The following is an 18,837-nucleotide window of genomic DNA, read 5'->3' as shown; positions in this document are numbered from 1 at the left end:
ATGACCTGAGCCAAAATCAAGGGTCAGATTCATAATCAACTGAGTCACCCCGGCACGGTAGCAGTTTTTTTAAATTTCAGTCAAATTTACAAATCATTTTCTTTATTTCCTCTTCTGAAAACTTTTCCCTAAATCAGGCCATAGAGGAAGTCACCACAAAATACCTTGTTTTGAGGTTCAATTATTTGCCTAAGCCCACAGATGTAGTGGTGCCTGAGCTAAAACCTCACATCTGAGGGGCTACAATGAATGTGAGCAAAAGGTGCAAGGGGTAGTTCTTCAAGACAATGATGAAATACCTACACCTAGGAAATGAGGGGATATCAAAGAGGTGATAGGAAGTTATAGAACCACACAGTACGAAGTATAAACAGGCATTTTAGAAAGACATGGAATTCTATTTTCTCATCACTACAACCTAGTGATACGAACTCAGTTTTGAAAGACAGGAGAGATATAGAAGACAGGAGAAAACACCTCAGATCCAAACCCGACACGCGTGTCCCTGAACAAGGATAAAGATCTCAGACAGCAGTGCCCTCACCAAAATGGTAAATGAGTGGGGAAAAAGAAAAAAAAAATGACCCCCATGAAAAAAAATGCAAAAAATGTTGTTTATGTTTGGAAAGAAAGAAAAAATATCAGAAAAAGTGTAACTTCTTACACATATACTTTTAGCACAAATTAACACGTGAAAAATGTAGAAAGCCAATATCACATCCATTTGGGAAATAGTTTTGGGATTATACTTAATTGTTTTTCAACCGAGTTATCTTTGTAGACTTGCTAATAATTGTCAGCTCAGTTCTATCATATGTTTATTTGGGGATGCAGACATGCTTGGGATTCTTGAGTTACATTTTAGAAGTATTCTTGTAGACTTAATGCTTGCAGCATAATAATATGAGGTGGATGTATTAATCCTCTGTGTTGTACTAGTGAAAGGGTAGGGTTGAAATATTATGAAGGATCATCTCCCTCTGCTTACTCCAATAAAAGAATAACTGTACCAACCTTGGGTCTGCCTTCCTCTTTTCATTTATTTGGCAGGCTCTTACAAGTCTAAGAGTTGCTGGAGAATTAGTTGTTCTAGTTAATAACGGGAAAATGGGAATGTGAATATTAAGATAAAATTTGTAATCATTTTAATACTTCTTTTCAGTTTATTTCTTAATGTAATACTTTCATGAATAGGAAAAAATGTAAAATCATCAGAGCATCCTCAGGAAGAAGTAGAATTTATATTATTCTAGGCTTATTTCTTGGAAATGATTTTAGAAAAACCAGAATCCTCTGTGTGCCCCTCTGGGAACTTCTGTTTCTCAGTTATGGTAGGATTTAGAACAGAGCTTTTTCACGGAGACATTAGGGAAAAGACTAGTGTTCTCATTTCATTTCTAATAAAGCAAAAATCAGTGTATAAAAATAAAAGTTTAAAAGTATGAATTATGTATTAAATGCATACCTTCTAGATTGAAGGGGTGCTTTGAATAAAATAGTTCTGTGAAATTTATTATGACTTAATAAAATAATTTGTAAAGTAAATGCTGACAGCAGTATTAGAATAAATGTTATCTATACAATAAAAACCTGTGCCAGAGTTTTAAACAAAGGTGGAGAATTTTGTCAAAGTCATTATTTCAATATTACAATCGGAATCCTGAAAAACAGAAATATAACCTACTGCAGTCCCTGAAATATATTGTCTTCAATAAACATGATTTTTCTTCCTTTCAACATTGAAATTTATCCATAATTCATCAAGATATTTCCAAGTACCAACTCATTATAAATCCTACATAGTAAATAAGAGAAAGATAAAAATACTGCTTCTAATTATATATCACTTTCTTAACGTACAATCAGGGGCTATAAACTGCTTCATGGCAGAAAGGAATACACTATGGCTCAATTTCCTTCTGCTTCGGAATGGAAATACAAAATATTTGTTATCTGTAAAGTGTTTTCTGAGGGACAAGATGGCTGAGACAGGTGAAGAGAAGCAGAATACATATATTAATATCTTACGCCCATTTGTAATATGGCTGCCCAAAATACAATTCATCACCCCATATTTAAGCCTGCAGAATCTCACTGCATATAAGGATGACAAAACACAATATAGTCCTGCCATAGAGCTTCTCTGAACTTAGTGAAACATTTTTATACTACTATATACAGTGTTACCTATTTCAGAAATAAGGAATAACTTATTTGTTGGGTATATTCCCTTAACCTTTCAAGAAACAAGTAACTATCTTGCTATATAAATATTTCCAGAATACTTAGATTTCCTCTTCAGTTGGTATTGACTGATTTTATTTATATGAAGCCTAAGAATTGGAGATGTTATTCTATGGTATATAATTTAAAATTTAGCAGATTATGAGTGACCAGAGAGAGACATAAAGAAAGTTTGTCAGGTAAGAGGAATACTCTATTTCTTTTTATTTGGATTGTGATTATTCTGTGTACATAATTGACAAAATGCTTCACACTAAGTAAGTGTATTTGTTTTTTTGTATGTAAAGTATATCTCAACAGAAATTGTGTGTGTATCTCTCTCTATATATATATACAAATATATACAATACATATGTATATATATATATAAATATATACATATACAAATACATATATATACATGTATGTGTATATACATGTATACACAGAAATTGTGTCTATATATATACACAAATATATACATATACAAATATATACAATACATACGTTTATATATACAACTATATACATATACAAATATATACATATACTAACATATACTAAATAATGTATATATTTGTATATGTATATATTTTATATATATTTTTTAGCTACCTTTCTTTGCAATATTTTGTGGTTGCTGTTGTCATACCTTACCTTAAATCATACAGTTTATGAAAAAAAATTGTATCTTTCAATTGTATAATCTTTTAATAGCGATCTCTTCCCTAAAACTCCTTGTAGTTACTCTGCCATGTATTTTATTATATCTAAATGTTCTATAAAAAAATAGTATATTATAATTGTTGCTTTAAAATATCAGTAAGGTTTAAGTTGCTGTGCATTGTCATATGCATACTCTTTTTTATTCGCCCCAATACTTACCTTCTGTGAGGCTCCTTATTCTTTGCTACAGATCTGGACTTCCATCTTGTGCTAAATCCTTTCAGCCAGAATAATTTCTTCTGTCCTTTCTTATAGTGCTAAGCTGTTGGAAGTGAATCGTTTCAGCTTTCATCCATTTGATCTTGTCCTTTTTAGCTTTCATCTTTGAAGGATATTTTCACTGCATATAAAATAGTAGATTGATCACTGTGTTTTTCTTTTAGTACTTTAAAAGCAGGATTACACTGTCATTTCAACTGTATCTTAAAAAGGCGGTTTTTATGATTTTCTTTATTCTTCTGTATATATTGTGTCATTTTTCTCCTCTCCTGTGGAAAAATTTAAAATGTGCTCTTTATCTTTAGTTATTTAGCAGTTTGACTCAGATGTGCCCCATTGTGCTAATTTATATATTATGATGATTAATAATGGCATTAGTTTATGAATTAAGCTAATAATATTTCTTAACCATAAACCTGAATGATTTAAGAGTACATTATAAATTTTTACTGAGAGTCCAGGAAGAAGAATATATGTAGTATATTCTTATATACATATATATATTATTCTTATATACATATATTTAGTAAGAAGTACAAATTATAAACCAAATTTTGTAATACTAAGAGACAGTTTAAAACTTCATTTTTTTTATTACAAAGATATGATAGTTACTGAAAATTTAACAGCACTGATATGTTTTCTTTCAAGTTTCTATATATGCCTATACACATACATATATTCTTTTTCTGTCAGCACCTCTCTGTTTCAAAGTCTTGAGAGAAATTTAAAAGGTTTGAAAATTTTAAGGTAAATCCACATTTTGAAGAAGATATGGCAACTTCCTTATTAAATTTAAACAACTCATTAATTTAAAATATGTATGCCTTGTTTTCAAAGGTTACTCTAAAAATTTATGGACATTACCTACTGACATGTTTTGTTTTTAATTAATTAATTAATTAATTAATTAATTAATTAATTTTTGCCTGTGTAAGGGAAACTCAGAAAAGAAAAACAAGTTTCTCATCTTTGCTAAGGGTCTTTCTTCTTTTTTTAATGTTTATTTATTTTTGATAGGGAGACACAGAGCGCAAGAGGGGGATGGGCAGAGAGAGGGAGACACAGAATCTGAGCAGACTCCAGGCTCTGAACTGTCAGCATAGAGCCCAACGTGGGGCTTGAACTCGTGAACCGCAAGATAATGACCTGAGCCTGTCAGCCACTTAGCTGACTGAGCCACCCAGTCACCCTGTATAAGATATTTATTAAATATCTTATATATATCTTTATATATTTAATATTCTTTCTACTCACCACTTAGGTCAGAATCACCTGGGGTTCTTGTTAAAAAGGCAGCTATCCAGAAGTCACCTTAGGCTATGTGAATAAGAGAGGGCATGTGACTGGTGGGCACTAGAACATGCATTTTTATCAACTTTTCTTTTCGATTCTAGGAAAAATGATGTTCAGGAATCATTTTCTTAGACATCTATACAGAGGGGTATTTCTAGACTACTATAGCCCAATATAGATAAAATAGTAAATTAATATTTTCACTTGCCCTAATGCATTGCACTGTTCTATAAAGCTTAACTTCAAAGGCGTGGATATTTTAAAAACAACTTTAACTTTGTTCTTGTGATCAAGGCCACTCTTTATCTTGCTATAGGTCATTCTCTACATTACCACTTTCCTGGACATCTCAGGCATGTTGTTATGTATTTTCTAATAATATATAATTTTAGTAAAGTCTGCATTATATTTGAATTCTTGTCTGTAAAACAAAGTACTTCACAGCTAACTATGTGGGAACAAAAGACAATATTATTATTGAAAACATAAATGTTAGTCAAATAACTTTGATGAGAATATCATCACTACCAATTATTAGATTGGTATATTCTGTAAGCTTCTTTACCATTTTCAGTTTGTTTTGTCAGGATTTTGTACAGATTTATTGGTTTATATAACAATTCTAGCACAAAATGATATCTTAAAAATGTACACTTTTATCGGTGTACTTTTCATGAAAAGATGGGATTACATGTCTACTTTTTGCATAGAAATTTTGTTCAAAGGCCATCATATATAGGGGCTCAGGATCTCACAGAGAGAAAAGGCTGGCAGATCTGCAATTGAGATTTGCCCCAGAGGCACTTTTCGTAACACTGGGAGCTTAGCTTCACCATTGCGCTTAATCACTGAACAGTTATAATGAATCTAACACTGGCAAAGTCACAGAAATCCCAATTTTCTAGATATTGTAGCTAAACGCAAATATCTCAGCCTCAACTAACTCCACATTTCCTTTTTCTTGCTTATTACCTCAAGTATTTTATATCCTGGCCTAAAGTATAGGGCAGAAGTGTCAAAGTGCCAGAAGGCTTAGATCGCTGTGGCAAAAAAAGATCAAGGTAAGACTATTTAGCAGATCTAATCAGTACTACAGAATGAGACAACCCAAATATATCAAAGAGAAAATGACAACAATGCAAAGAGCAAAGGCATGCAGTTCCCGAGGCGATGCTTTCCTTAGCTTTCACTCCATTTCCTGGATTTCAATTTATCATTCAATCTCTACAGTGTTTTTTATAAACACATATTATTTATATTAATGTAATAATTATCATCCTTTTCCTTTGTAATTTGCCTACATGTTTTCTTATATATTCTTGAGGAAATCTTTTTCCTCTCCCAAAATTGTAAACTTATTTATCTGTATCATTTTGTTTGCCTTTTACATTTTAAGTATTGAATCCACCTAGAATTGATTTTTAATATGAGTATAATGTACCTATCTAAATTCTTTCATGCTCCTTTAAATAACTAATTTTAGACACATTTTTGCTTATTTGTATATCGCCCAGTGATATGCAATGCTACAATTAATGATCAGAATATAAGATTTCATCCGTGTAAGAATCTGTTTTTGGCCTCTTAATTTTGTTCCATTGACCTGTTTGTCTGTATCTGTGCCAAAACCATACCGTCTTAATTACTACAAATATAAATCTTGATCTGTGATAGACAAGTCATGGCAACACGCATTCTACCTTTATTCATGATTGTTCTTTTTTTTTTTTTTTTTTCAAGTGTTTCTCAGTTTCTCTTCATTTGAGCGCTGTGTGGATTCTTTTTCACGTGAAAGGTTATGGGAAGGTTAATACCATACTTCCCAAATATTTTTATCTTGTGGCTCACATAGACACAATAGAATTAGTAAAGTATGCTCATGTTAAAGAATGATATTGTGAACATGAAAGTGAACAGGCTGGGTTGGAGTGGTATATGTTCCTGGTGGCCCCCCAAACTTTCACCAATCCCAAAGCTAGATGATCAGTATTTTCACCCACTTGTAATCTATTCATGGCACAGGCATGTTATATAACACTTCACATATATAACGCTTACATTTTCTCTTTGATATATTTGGGTTGTCTCATTCTGTAGTACTGTTTAGATCTGCTAAATAGTCTTACCTTGATCTTTTTTTGCCACAGCGATCTAAGCCTTCTGGCACTTTGACACTTCTGCCCTATACTTTAGGTCAGGATATAAAATACTTGAGGTAATAAGCAAGAAAAAGGAAATGTGGAAAAAATCTATTCATGGCACAGGCATGTAATACAACACTTAATTTGGGAAGCCATTTGATTTTTTTTTTATTAGTATCTAGCATCCAGGTGTTTTACACTACAGGGTAATTTCATTCGGGTCAGAAATGGGTCTCATTTATAAATAATATCCTATTTCTGTTCTTTGGTTTTGATGTAGTCTATGAAGTCATGGATGTTACCATTTCTACTAATTTTGTTGGTTTTGAGTAGAGCGATGGGTACACCAAAGCATTTAATAACAAACTTTTGTAACTCTTGATTGTTGGACCATACATCTTTCTAAATGCAGAAACATTATACAAAACCTACAAAAAGAGTCCAAGCCTTTCTTTCTGTTCCTTCCTGTGTCGTTTTCAGCACAACTTATACATTAGTTCTAAAAAATTTTCAAGTGCTATGGGCGCTAGATCATGGTTAAAAGAATTATATTTTGAATGCTGCTTTGAGTCTGTGGGATGCAACATTCTCTGTAACGATTTTATTATTGCTAAAGGCAAGAAATACTTTATTTCTAACATCAAAAGTAAATAAGATGTTGCTCATTTTAAGAGTCCAGGAATATATAATGGAACCAGGATTACCTCAGGAGATAGAAGTTAACATTTGTAAACTTTGAAGAGTTTAAAGTTGTTATTCTTTCTGCAGACAGCACATAACTTCCTCTCAAACAATATTCTAACTTTTTAATCCCTTCAACTGCACAGTTGTATATGGACTGTTAGGACTAAAAGTAAACAGCCCAGGATAAACAACAGCTACAAGTGTCTACATTCTTGGATGAAGACCCAAGTTTCAGTACTGGAGGGATTAAAATCTAAAATTTAAGCAAAAAACTAGTGAAAGTATTAAGTATATTATCTCCTAAATAGATGGACCACATTTTTTTTTAAAGTCAAGTTTCATTATTCTGCTAGGTTTCTTATTTCAGTATATTATACCCAGTGCAGTGAAGGGCATTATGGATAGACTCATGAGCTGAGGTTTGTTTTCTTAATTTCTAGCTCTTTTGTTGTTGTTGTTGTTGTTGTTGTTGTTGTTGTTGTTGTTGTTTTTAACATTTACTTAAATACTTTGCATTGTTTTTCACCTTCTGAAGATACTTTTTCACTTGTAATCATTGTGAAATTTGTAACAGCTAATGCATATTTAAAGGGGAAATATCTTTTACAGAACTATTTAGAGAAAGTAACATTTCTTTAAAAACTGAATGAGACTGTTCTTTCAACTACATACTGTAAGTTTTTCTTTCTTCTTTTCTTATTTCTCAGGGCTATGATTTATCACATTTTTATATCACTGGATATTCTTACATGGAATGTCAATATCTTCTAGTTAGGAATATAAAGGATATCACTAGTGACTGCTTATGGCTTTCTGCTTCAGTAGAATTCAGCATGAGAACTTTCTAAGAACACAGACACTTTTGTTCATTCTCAACTATTTATGCATCATTAAATTTAGTTCACGTATGCTCATGGAATAATTGAAGATGACTTACATTATTCTGGTGTTATGAGTGGTTTTATATATACTCTACTTTTGTCTGAACATTTCCTTTAATATTTATATCATAACAAGGATATAGGTAATTTAAAAATCATTATTCTAATACAAATTAAAATTAAATTTTAGAGACTTGAAACCCAGGAACTATTTCTCTTTTCCAGAAGGCGTGCTTACAGAAATTCACTAACTCAACATGCGCCCTTCCTTTTTCTGTGGAAGTTCCTATTATACATAGGCAGAGACCCATGTGTGCATGTAACCCTACAACTCTTTACCTTTTTTGTCTAGCATGACAGAGTTGCTACGCACTTGTCTTGTATTCATGATTGGCGAAAGACAAAAGGTGGCGTAAGAAAAATACTCAAGAGAAATGTGAGGACCCCCAGATGAGCTCCGATTTTGAACTCTTGCACCTGACATTCCTATCTTTTCCATCCTGTCTAAGTAAAAAAGATAGGAAAATCAGGGTGGCAACTTAGTATTAAAACTGAAAACAAATTTAGGTATCGTTGAATGCCAGAAACTACAAGAAATTTAATGCAGAAGTGACTGATGGGAGGGATTGCATAATACTGATTAATTTATTGATTTTCTGAGAAATAATTTTGTATGATATGTATTTATTCAGTCATTCCTCCAATTTGCATGGAGTTTTACTAATTTCAAGCACTTTTTAGCTATGTTATAAGTAAATATCTGTCCTGGGGAGATGTTGTAAATATAGGTAAACAGCTAGACAGATGGACTTACATATAGATACTGAAAAGACTAGAAAAAAAATGGATCCTTAGTTAACTATAAGGGGAGCAAATCTAAATAAAGAATAAAGAATTTTGAAGAATATACTAAGTAACTGAAATATAATCTCCTAAAAATAGCCAATCAGTATGAGAAATAAAACAGAGAAGTTTGCATACTATGTGATTTTATTTATATAAATAAATATAAAATAGAAAATATGAGAATTATGAATAGTTAATATTGAAAAACAGTAAAAATGATCTCCTGTGTTAACAGTCAGAATAGTGATTATTTTTGTGGCATGATGAAGGAGAGAGGACATGAAGAGGCATCTGAGGTCTAATAAATGAAGTCACACAGATACGTGTGCTTGGTGAAAATTAACTCAGTAGCACTTAAGGCTGTGTACGTTTTCCTGCTTTACGTACATTTTCCTGCTTTCCTCCTATACAAAATGCACACATAAAAAAGCAATGTGACATGTGAGCACTTGGGGAAAGTTTGGTTCAGATATAACGACAGCTGGTAGAAAAGTCCAAGAAAGAGAACACCTCTACATCTTCTTGAAGAAGAATGGAGGCCAGTAGGACGGGAGCACAATTACCTTAGAGTGAAACTTCCAGTGCATGTGGTCAGAAGGATTCTGGGGCAAAATACTGTGGAAATTTAAAGACCGAAGGGCAGAAATGAAATTTAGTTTTAAGTGTGAATGGAGAAGACTCATGATTTCTGAGCATCACAGTGGGGCATCACTGAGCAATAGAAAAATAACTTCATGCAGAGAAAGGAGTAAATGATCCTTTTAGCCAGTTAGGATGGTTGCTCACAGTTCAAAATGTTTAGAAGGCAACTACGAACACTAGCGCATTGGATAAATGACAATCCTACTTAGAGCTACTCAGTTTTTGAAGGTTTTTTTTTTTTTCCTGGCAATTTTGGTAAATTATGTTTATCAAGAGATTGACAAATTTCTTCTAATTTTTAAGCTTCGTTGTCACAGTTATATTTTCATTATTCATTTATTATTTATGCAATCCCTCTTGAAAGAATAAAATCTTAGTTTTGCTAAATTTCTCTATTATCTGTACTTATTACTAGCGCTCACTTTACCTACTTTGGTGTTATTGATTATCTTTTTCTAGCTTTTTAAGATTGAATATTAGGCCACTGCTTTTAGATGTTTTCTCCATTGCTATTTTAGACTTTAAAAACTATACATTTTCAGTTAAGAACTGCCTTAGTGAGGGCACCTGGGTGGCTCAGACGGTCGAGCATCCAACTTCGGCTCAGGTCATGATCTTGCGGTTTATGAGTTCAAGCCCATGGCCGGGCTCTGTGCTGACAGCTCAGAGCCTGGAGCCTGCTTCGGATTCTGTCTGCCTTTCTCTCCGCCACTCCCCTGCTCATGGTCTGTCTCTCTGTCTCTCTCAAAAATAAGTAATTGTTAAAAAAGATTTAAAGAAAAAATGGCCTTAGTGGTATTGTGTAAATTTTCATATATTACATTTCCATGATCATTCAATTATAACTATATTTTATTCCTCCTGTAATTTAATCTGTGAACCATTAATTATTTAGAAGTGCATTGTTTAATTTCTACATACTCAGGGCTTCAAAAAGCACTATGATTTCTTTTCAATTTAGTTCCATTGTGGTCAGATAATACACTATGTATTATTTTGATATTTTTAAATGTATTTGGGAATCATTTTTAGCCCAGAAAACATCCTGTCATTGTGAATGTATCATGTGCACTTAACAAAAAAGTCTGTATTTTGTAGTTGTTGGATGGAGCATTCTTTTCTGTACATGTCAATCAGATCAAGGTTTGTGGTAATTTCATTCAAATCTTTTATGACTTTACAAAATTTTTGTCTACTTGTTCTATTGACTGCTGAAATATATATGTTGAATTTCCCATTTTACTTCCAGTTAAGCTTGTGAATTTTTGCTTCCTATATTTTAAGTCTTTTTCAAGTATATATATATACTTGTCAAGTTTATTTGTTTACTTTGAGAGAGAGAGGCAGAGCAAGCTGGGGAGGAGCAGCGAGAGGGATAGAGAGAGAATCCCAAGCAGGCTCCACATTGCCAGTGCTGAGCCCAATGTGGGGCTTGAATCATGAACCTTGAGATCATGACCTGAGCCAAAATCCAGAGTCAAATGCTTAACCAACTGAGCCACTCAGGCGCCCCAATTTTTAAGTCCCCTTTAAATGCTAATTATGTATTTATGAATGAATGTTCTCCTTTATCATTTCAAACTGACCTTTTTCTCTCAGAACACTTGTTGCCTTGAAGTCTATTTTAGTTTATATTCAAAGAGCCCTTCCAGTTTTCTTTGGCTTATTATGTTTGCAGCATATCTTTTTTGCATCCATTTATTTTGATTGATTTGTGTATTTAAATAAAAAGTGAGTAACTTGTATAGAAGGGTCAGGCTTTTTTAATGCATTCATTAACCTCTACCTTTTATTTGGTTGTGTAGACAATTTAATGTAATTATTTATGAAGTTAGATTTAGATGTATCATTTAATATTTGTTTCTATAGGTGCCTTCTCAATTTTGTTCTGCATACTCCCCCCCTTTTCCTGCCTGTTTTTGGACTATTTGATATTTTTAGTATTTTTTTAATTTAAATATTGTCTCTTTGGACATATCTCATTTTATTTTTCTGGTGGTTATTTCAGCCATTTTAATTACTTAATGTTTCATGATGTGTATATGGGTAATAATAATATAATAATTTTATAATATATGTACTAAATATATTATATACTACATATTAATATATATATAATATATATAATAGGTTACAATATAGAAACCTTATAATGTATATCTTCTTTAATCCTTTCCCTAATTGACACTTGACTTCGTTGCCATACATACTATATGTATGTTAAAAATTTCACCACTTTTATATTTTTTGCTTTAAACAAACATATTTAAAATTTTTTTTTAATGTTTATTTATTTTTGACAGAGAGAGAGAGACAGAGCATGAGCGGGGGAGGGGCAGAGAGAGAGGGAGACACAGAATCGAAAGCAGGCTCCAGGCTCTGAGCTGTCAGCACAGAGCCTGACACGGGGCTCGAACCCACAGACTGGGAGATCATGACCTGAGCCTAAGTCGGACACTCAACTGACTGAGCCACCAAGGCGCCCCAAACAAACATATTTTAAACAACTTAAATGAGAAAAAATAGCATGTTACAATACTTATACATTTACTCTTATTGTTGTTATTACTTCATTTCCTTCTAAGGATCCGATTTTACATCTGATGTAGTTTTCTGTAAGCCTAAAGAATTTTTTATAGCCTTTTTCGTAGAGCATGTCTGGTAACAAAACAAAACCAAACCACTTAGATTTTGTTAATCAGGGGATCTTATTTTGGCCCTTATTTCCATTTGTGTGTCTCTTCTCCGCATTTGGTTCCCCTGCATGGAGTCCTCACATAGTTATTACTTTTATTATTATTATTATTTGGCTCAGAGTTTGTAGTTGTAGTGATGCGAGGGAGGGTCTTTACAGGGATTCTGCCATAGCAAAACAGACCTCCATTTCTAGCATCCTTATTTATTTCATTACGTAGTGACAAATGCTATAGTGCTATAACTCAGATCCCCATCTTCCAATGCCATATAAATGGTATGATATCTATAACTTATAAAGAACAATATATTTTCTCTACTCCTTTTTCCCAAGTAAATATTTAAAAGTAATGTCTCTTCTGCATTGCTACATATAATCCTTGCTATTCATGTTCTGATTACCTGAGCAAAATATGCCTTGTATCCCTATGTTTCTGGAGATAAAATTATTTTAATGACAAATTAAAAATGTATATTCATTCTTGATTATCTAAAATCTGAGCTTGATTAGGTACATCCTTGCCAATAACATAGGCATTTAACAGTGTCCAAATTATAAATAGATGCTTTTTATATTGTGATTTAAATAGGTTGAAAATTATAATTATTATGTAACATGATAGAAAAATTCAAGGCATATATTTCTTCAGAAGTTTAATTTTAATTTTACAAAAAATCTTGAATTAAACTACATTTTAAAAATGTTTTAAAATACTAATAGCCATTGCTTTATAAAACCTTATGCAACAAGATGATATTCTTTCCTCATTATGTATTCCTGGCAACTTTGTTGAAGACCAGTTGGCCATATATGCATGGGTTTATTTATAGGCTTTATAAATTGTCTGTTTTTGTGCCAGTACCATACTGCTTTAACTACTCTAGCTTTATAATATATTTTTATTTTTTTTTAATTTTTTAATGTTTTATTTATTTTTGAGACAGAGAGAGACAGAGCATGAATGGGGGAGGGTCAGAGAGAGAGGGAGACACAGAATCTGAAGCAGGCTCCAGGCTCTGAGCTGTCAGCACAGAGCCCGACGCGGGGCTCGAACCCACAGACCGTGAGATCATGACCTGAGCCGAAGTCGGATGCTTAACCGACTGAGCCACCCAGGCGCCCCTGTAATATATTTTTAAATAGGAGGTGTGACACTTCTAGGTTTGATCTTTTTTCTCAAGATTGGTTTAGCTATTTGGGGTCTGTTGGGATTCCATGTGAATTTTAGGACTTTTTTCTCTATAAAAAATGTCATTGAGATTTTGATAGGGATTGCATTGAATCTGGATTGCTTTGACTCATGTGGACATTTTAGCAATATTAAGTCTTCCAGACCATGAACACATGTTGCCTTTCCATGTATTTCTGTCTTTAATTTATTTCACTAATGTTTTATAGACGTCAGCATACCAGTCTTTCTGCATGCAAAAGAATGACATTTGACCTTTGTCTTACATCATACACAAAAATAAACTCAAAATGAAAAAAATGTTTAAATATAAGAAAAATGTAAAACTCCTAGAGGAAAACAAAGGGAAAAATGATCATGACATTGATCTAAGCAAGGATATTTCTTGGATATGACACCAAAGACACAAGTAGAAATAGTCAAGTTGGACTACCTCAAACTAAAAGCTTTTGCCCAGTGTAGGAAACAATCAATAGATTGTCGGTCTTTATAGTAAACACAGATTTGTGGATCAGAGGTGGACCCATCCAACTGATTATTTACTAACTCAGTACCTTAGAGTTGATTCCTCATGCCCTGATTTCTACTCAGGGTAATGTGACAAGGGCAGATGCCATCCACTCTTGAGGGAGGGAGGTGAGAGGAACCCCAAAATTATCAATCCCAGCTCTTAATGCAGAGAAGCTTGCACAACTGCTTCTCCTCAAAAAAAAAAAAAAAAAAAAAAAAAAAAAATGAGGAAGAGAGCTTAACTTTGTAATGTAAATAAATCCTCAAGGAAAGGTTTAATTACCTTCTGGAAGTAAACAAAGGGCTCCAGGAGCCTTAAACCAGTACCTCTCTTTGGAGATCTCTATGTTTAAGTTCCAAGATTTATTTGCCTTTCACTTACCATTTAACCTACATTACCTGTCATTTTTACTCAGAAAGACCTGACCACGCATAAACATAAAAGTTTCAAGCAACATAATGAAGACTAGTATATTTCTAAAGGTATCAATTTTCAAATTCAGTTAGCTTGTGTGCCTTCATTTAGAGTGAAGACTTTTCAAGAGTTCTTTCAAGTGCGGCATAAAATTTCCAAAAATGTCAAAGACAAGAATAGGTTTAAATTTTTCCACACCCTCACAAATGTTTTGTGAAATTGAAAAAAATACAGATCAAAAGTTATTGACAAAGGTTAACTCTAGGGAAACTGCAGACTCTCAGAGAACAAAATCAGAAATTATAGCTAAAGAGAAAAAAAAGGAAGATATTTGGGGAAGTAAGGTCACTCAATACTCAGAAATGCATGGAGAATGAAAGGTAAATTTTTGAAAATTAAGAATATAATGCATTCATTGAAAGTTAAGTCAGTGAATATGGCTGGGATATATTGATTATTTCATGTAGGAATTCATTTACTCAACACTGATTGTTTCTTAGGTGCATAATCTTGGTTATAAGTGCTCGGAATCTAAACACATATAAACTACTTTAATCCCCAGTGGTGAGGTGCAAAGGTAGGAAAGTAAAAAGCCATTTATATGTTGTGGTTCTTACATCTTATAGGCAGTTTGGGTTCTTTTTGTCCCCTTAGCTATATTACTTTAGCACAAACTATTAACAATTGGTGAATATTTTAAGCTGTTTTTTCTTTTATTTTACCAAACTGAGAAGTTAAAAGTAAATTTTCCTCAGTGAAAGATGTTTCTATGTTATGGTATTAGTAAAGATGATTTGTGGTAGTTTTTTCTTCTGCTTGAATGAATGATTTTCTGTTTTTAGAATGAGAGATGGTGACCAATAGTTCTGTGACTACCTCAACTTTTTGTTTGATAGGTAATTTTGATATTCTACTTTCAGAAAAATATATCAATGTTTAGCCTCTTAATTGGAAAGAGAAACAAAACAATCCATCTTTTGATACCAAGGTATAGTTTTACCCCTCACATTTCTGCATAAATTGTAGAATATTCTGCGTGAAGTATGCTGAGGGGAAGAAAAAGAAAACTATTACAGATGTTTATGAGAGATACTGGTCGTCAGTTTTCTTTCTCTTTTCTTTTTTTTTAAATATAATTTTTGTTGGCTTCGGTATCAAGGTTACATTAGCCTCACAAACGTTTAGGGAAGTATTCCATCCTCTTTTATTTTCTCCAAGAAATTGTGGAAAATTAGTTTTAATTTTTCTTTAAATGTTTGGCAGAATTCTACAGGGAAGGAACCTGAGCTTGGAGATTTTTTTCAGGAATTTTTAAATTGCAAATTCAATATCTCCAGTGGTTATATAACTATTCTCAGTATGATGGTTGAGTTTTGATAGTTTATAGTTTTCAAGGAATTGTTTCATTCTTCTGAGTTTTCAAAATTATAAGTGTAAAGTTTTTCTTAGTATGTTTTCATTATCGTTTCAATGGCTTCAGTGTGTGTGGTGATATCTCTCATACTTGTTATCTTTAAATTGTAGTTTTCTCTTTTTATTGTTGTCAGTCTTACTAAGGTTTATAAAGTTCCTTGTCTTTTTTTTTCCAAAAGGAACATGTCCCCTGCTTTGTTGTTTTCCCTTTTCAATTTCATTTATTTCTGCTCATCCTTATTATTTAATTCCTTCTTTCTACTTTGAGTTTATTGTGCCCCTTTTGTCTAATTTCTTGAGGTAGAAACTTAGATTATTGAGATTTTTTTTTTAATTCAAGCATTTTGTGCTACAGATTTCCCTCCCTGCACTACTTTAGGTGTATCCCACTTTTTATTTGTTATATTTTTCCTTTTCACTCAATTCTATGTACTTTTCAAAATTTCTTTTGAGCTCACCGCTTTGACACATGCATTATTTAGAAGTGTAGTGTGTAATTTCTAATTTTTTAGAAAATTTCCTGTGGTCTTTCTGTCATTGATTTCTAGTTTGATTTTATCATGGCCTCCTGTATAATTTTAATTTCCCTAAATATACTTATTGTTTATGGGTGGGATTAGATTAGGTTCTGTTGTTTGGTTTTGTTATTTGGTTCTGTTGTCTAATTTTTTCCTTACAGCCTGGGACAGAAAGCTCCCTGCTGAATCCCACTGCTGGGGGGATAAATTTAAAGGGAGGGGTGGATGCAATTAAAGTACCATTGAACTCCATCTCCCAACTTTTCACTCTGAGTGATACTTTTATGATGCTGAGTAGTGGGGAGAGACTCAGTTCCCATTGCAATCGGCTGATAACAGAGGTGGGAACAAGCCTTGTTCTGAGTACCTCTAAATCATATAGCCCTGAATTCAGTCTTGTTGATGCTAAGTGGGTGATAAGGCTCAGCTGACTGGTGGAGCCAGCTGACAGTGTGCAGGGGCAGTGAGGAAGTGGAGTGATAAGTAGCTTCTCACAATGCTTCATGAAATATCATTGCTACAGAGTGAGAGTGGAGGCTCAGCTCATCATTCTATTACATGGACACTACCCTAACTTGAGATTGGAGTACGGGCCATTGACTTCTACAGAATGGTCAGCCTACTGAGGGAAGCTGACAGCTGCCTTCTACCAAGAAAGTGAGTGGAGCTGACGATCTGTTCCATGCATGTGTGGCCCTACCAAAATCATAAATAGAGTGTGATTGTTATGTTGGTGCTTGGATGAAGTGAAGACAGTACGGCCAAAAGGTTTTCTGTTGTTAGGCCACAATTTTCACTCACTTCACCTCAGAAAAAAAAAAAAAAAAAGACTTGGAGTGTGTGTGTGTGTGTGTGTGTGTGTGTGTGTTCCAGGCTGCCCTCCTAGGACACGTAGAAGGGAAAAATGAAACCCAGAGATTTCACTGTACTGTCATTCCTCAAGTGCCTCGGTCCCTAAGAACTCTACCTTTTTCTTTCCAACCTTAAGAATCTTCCTATGCTTGTTTATTATGTTATATCCAGGAGACATTAGTGTAAGAGGGAGGAGAACCTGGGAGGAGTAGAGCTAATCTATCTTGCTTGAAACCTGATGTGTATGGATTGAATGTTAATGATTCATTATATTAAATGAAATTTTCAAGCTAAATGCAAATGACAAAATATTTATTTTGAAAAAGGGATTTTGTTTTACTTTTTTAAAATGCTGTAACACTCCGTAGATTTTGCAAAACTAAAATTCTCTCAAAATTCAAAGCTTGCAGTTTTGACATCTTTTCTAGTCTTGCCCAAACAGAAATATTACATGTGGGACTTTGAGAATATTAATTATGCCATTTTCTTCATTAATATTCTTGACATCAACTCCTTCTGTGTTCTATGATTACTTTTCTGGAATTTAATATCATCTACATGAACTGATAAGACATCTACTCTAAATTTTTTGTCTTGCCTTAAAGATTTTGCTATTTTATACTGTGGATATATTCACACTACAATGAAACTGTTGTGGGCTTTATTTAAATGTCTCAAAGCTTATTAATGAATCATAAAAATGGTTAATAACTAGTTCAGGTTGTGTTCGTATTGATTTTTAAAATATTCCTTAGGATTTCAGAAAATACCATTTTAAAAGTAAGTCAATTTTGTTTCAATATACATACATTTTTACATAAAAATCCAATGAATTCATATATGTATAGGGTTATCTTCTTTTTTTCTCTTGTTTTTTAAATGTTTATTTATTTTTGAGAGAGACAGAGAGACCATAAGCAGGGGAGGGCCAAAGGGAGAAGAAGACACTGAATTCGAAGCAGGCTCCAGGCTCTGAGCTGTCAGCACAGAGCCTGATGCAGAGCTCTAGCTCATCAGCCATGAGATCATGACCTGATCCGAGGCCTGACGCTTAACCGCTTAACCAACTGAATCAGCCAAGTGCGCCTGGGCAATGTTGCTTCTAACCAGGGGATTCCTAATATTTCTATGTTCTGAAAATGTACCCCATTATAATAATTGAAAACAAGATGTGATGAATGCATATCACTGTATTATATGTTTACTTATCTTTATGATGAAACAAGATTATTTTTTGAAGAAAAAACAGAGCAAAACAAAAAAATGTAAAGACCGTGAGCGTCAAAGCTGGTTACTGGGATTTCCTTTAATATAATAATCAGTACTGCACATAAGACATTAATCTCTTTATGCTTAAAAAAAATCTCTCGGGGCGCCTGGGTGGCTTGGTCGGTTAAGCGTCCGACTTCGGCTCAGGTCATGATCTTGAGGTCTGTGAGTTCCAGCCCCGCGTCGGGCTCTGTGCTGACAGCTCAGAGCCTGGAGCCTGTTTCAGATTCTGTGTCTCGCTCTCTCTCTGCCCCTCCCCTGTTCATGCTCTGTCTCTCTCTGTCTCAAAAATGAATAAACGTTAAAAAAATAAGAAAA

This window comes from Neofelis nebulosa, chromosome 1, assembly GCF_028018385.1.
Source record: "Neofelis nebulosa isolate mNeoNeb1 chromosome 1, mNeoNeb1.pri, whole genome shotgun sequence".
Lineage (NCBI taxonomy): Eukaryota > Metazoa > Chordata > Mammalia > Carnivora > Felidae > Neofelis > Neofelis nebulosa.
Note: the sequence above shows the minus strand (reverse complement) of the source record.